The sequence below is a fragment of the Micromys minutus genome (genome assembly GCF_963924665.1).
Source record: "Micromys minutus genome assembly, chromosome: X".
NCBI lineage: Eukaryota > Metazoa > Chordata > Mammalia > Rodentia > Muridae > Micromys > Micromys minutus.
In genome coordinates, this window is record NC_137970.1 from 74,039,488 (window position 1) to 74,042,887 (window position 3,400).

General features: G+C 39.1%; 1 pseudogene across 1 annotated transcript; it reads right to left on the reverse strand.

The window, feature by feature from the left end:
- On the reverse strand, positions 1 to 582 carry LOC308414745 (protein LSM12-like; annotated as a pseudogene). The gene has a single exon. The product of its transcript is annotated as a protein LSM12-like (transcript).
- Between the last annotated feature and the right edge of the window lie 2,818 nt (positions 583 to 3,400).

The following is a 3,400-nucleotide window of genomic DNA, read 5'->3' on the forward strand; positions in this document are numbered from 1 at the left end:
TCAGGATGACAGGGCAGCTTCCTTCTGTGGTTGTTGGGCTTGTGAACGCTGCAGTATCTTTTGGCTTTCCACGTCTCTAAAATGTTTTTCAACCATTTTGCGTACGTGGCTCAGTTCACTCCCCTCTTTGCCTTTACAATTTTCCACTTGATATGGGGGTGTAATAACAACTTCTTCCATGACTACAATGTTTTTTTTCTTATCATTTACAGTCTTTAATGGTCTTGTGAATGGTCTGGAAGAGCTGCTGGCCTTCCAGGGAGACGCCAGCGCTGATTGCATAGGCCTGGCTCAGCTCCTCCTCTGTCCGTGCTTTGCTGACATGCTTACTAACACTGAGTGAAGCTAGGGGAGGAGGGGTTTCTGTTCGATCATTAATTATTTCCACTTCTGAAACATACTGTAAGTTTATAAGCAAGATGTCTGCACGGTTGGGCTTTCCACTGGAAGAGGGACATTTTAGAGCCAGCATTTTGGACTGGTAATCGAAGGCTACCACCTCGCCCAGCAGCCGCTGCTCCTGGCACGTCCGGCAGGACACCTGATCCCAACGCTGAAGTACTCGCCCGGAGGAGCCGCCATCTTGGGAGAGCAGCCCCGGCTAGCGGCGGCATAATGTTTATTATTAAGTAGTTAAAAAGTGTCCCATGAAAGCTATCTAAAGGCAAAGTGGAAAGATCCTAAGTGCAGAAAGGGAAAAAAGTTCTTCTAAGGGGGGAAAAAGGGATGAAATGGAGTGGAGTGGAATGGAAAGGGAACGGAATGGAATGGAAATGGAACACCCCCCCCCCATCTTTGTCCTCAGACATACATGATCACATGCCATAAAGTTCATTACAAGTTCACTAAAAAAATCAAATCATAAATTGAAATAGAAGTTTACAATGAGAATGTTTACACATTCATTAGGAGATATTATCTGGCTAAACATCTGTCACCTGTCTCAGCTCCACAGGTTCACTGAAGGTTTAAAACCACAACTAAGCTTTATTAGTGAAGTTTTGTATAGAGTAACCCAGTCAGTATTTTATCCTCTCTCCTAGAATCTAAAATAAATTGTTAGTTCCCTTTGTATGACTTTTCCTAATTGTTTTACAACGTCTTGGAATGTGGTCTGAGTAGGAGAAAATCTGGTTACTATCTAAGTGCAATTAACTGGTGACACTTGGGAGACTGGCAGAGTTCTCACTGCAGTTCTGACTGTCAGAAATGACCTACTGGCAATCTCACTTTAAAAGAGTGTAATAATCAGTTATAATTTTAAGGAATTCTTACAGAATCATCATAAAGACGTAAGGAGTCATCCATTTACCTATATAGCATCACTGCAAATCAGTACATTTCTGTAGATCTGCAGATATCTGCTCCAAAGGAGTGTGCTATTGCTTAATGATTGTTATATATGTTTAACAATAACATAAAAGGCATTTTAATAGCAGGAATCTTTTCTATAATGAATCCCTTATAGCCTTGCTGAATAAGAGTGAACCAGTTGAAAATTATATAATAATCTGAGGCAGGACATCTCAGGATGATCGCCTGCTAGTTATTAGCTTGTCCAGTTATGGCTCCTGACAGTTTTGAGTTCCGTTTAGATTTCTTTATGCCCTGATGCCAGAGTGCATAGTATCTTCAACAATAGGGTTTTATAATCCAGGTCTGATGAGTAACCAAAACCAGCAACTGACTGTATTGTTTTGGGAGCTCCAGGATCCTGACTAAAGATTTTGCAGGGTAGTAACCTACCTCTAGCACCAGGATTTTCATTTAGTAACCTATGGATTTAGTAAGTAGCTTTATTCATCCTCACAGTGTTCAAACTCATAACACTTAGGCAATTATTACAAACAATATAAAGTTAACGATGTTCTTGGGTAGCAATAAAACCAGTAATGAAGAAACACACCAGATCATAATGCAATGTGTGTCTAGAGACACGGAGCTAAACTCATTCTTTGGCAAGAACTTATTCCATCATTTCATAACAAAAATTTTAAAGGAGAAAAAGACACAGATTTTAGACTTTAAATGCTCTGAAAGCTAAACAAATATTGGATACTGTCTTAATCCATTTGGGCTTCTATAATATGGCACTTTGATGAATAATTAAAAACGGATATACAGACAGAAATTAATTGCTTATGGAAGTGAAGGCTGGAAGTCTAAGACCAAGGCACTGGCAGATTCCCTTCATGGCGAGGGCTCACTTTCATAAATGGTACCTTCTATGTCCATACACCTCAGAAGGGCAGGCAAGCTTCCTTGGACCTCTTTAACAAAGCCACTAATTCCACAGTCATGACAAAGAGAAAGAACCTGGCTTGGGCAATGAATGGATTATTGATGTCCTTCCTATAAATGAAAATTCTTGGAGCACAAAAGCAGAAGAGGAAGAGTTTAAATTGAGCAAAACTGAGCTATAGGAACTAGACTATCCTGATATAATTCCACTGTGATTGTTGATCTTCTGGATCTGGAGTTAGGCTGTGAGGTATGTGCTATAAAATTCAGATATGAACGATAGCTTTCAGGCACTCAGGGGTGTATCATCTATCTGGAAAATCACGTCACCTTGCAAATGGAAGGGAGGAGTGGAGGCAATCAAGATTCTTAGGTAATAGAGGCCAAATGTTTATCATATGATGTGGAACAAAAAAGACTTTTGTGCTCAGTATATTTTTGTGTTATTGGGCAGTGAAGGGATCTAGGAGTCTGTCACCTTGTTATTTTGTATTTGTTATGTCTGAAAGAACTGTTGGCATTCCTAAATTTTAGAAGAGGTAGTTACCTTTCTGTCTCTTTTTAAGATCTTTATCCAGTTCTGTTGGGGGAGAGCCTGACAGTAGAGGCTCCTTAGGCATGCACAGTAAGAGGCAGCATATTCTAGTGATGAAGAACATGGGTTGATTTCAGAGACCTAATGATTGCCATGGTTACCTAGTCATTAACATGGCCAACAAATGCTGCTTGAAAATCATTGCAGTGCCTGAGTTTTGGGAATCCTCTTCATTTCCTTTTTTTTTTTTTTTTTTATTGGATATTTTATTTTATTTACATTTCTTTTTTTGCTTTTTCTTATACCTTTTTAAACTTACATTTTAAATATTATCCCCTTTCCTGATTTCCTCTCCAGAAACCCCCTCTCCCACCCTCCCTCCCCCTGCTTCTATGAGAGTCCTTCCCCACCTACCCACCCATTTTATATTGACATTCTTATAGATATGATTTATTTTTTGCAAAGTGCTGTAGCTCTGTCTTATTCTTGTAAGCATTAGATATATGTCTTTTAATTATAAGAAGAAGCCTTTTGGATAGCATGTAATAAAATGAATTACAGGAACAAATTTCCACATGAAGTCCTTTCCACAGTAATGTAATATTGACATTATCAAAAACTCTA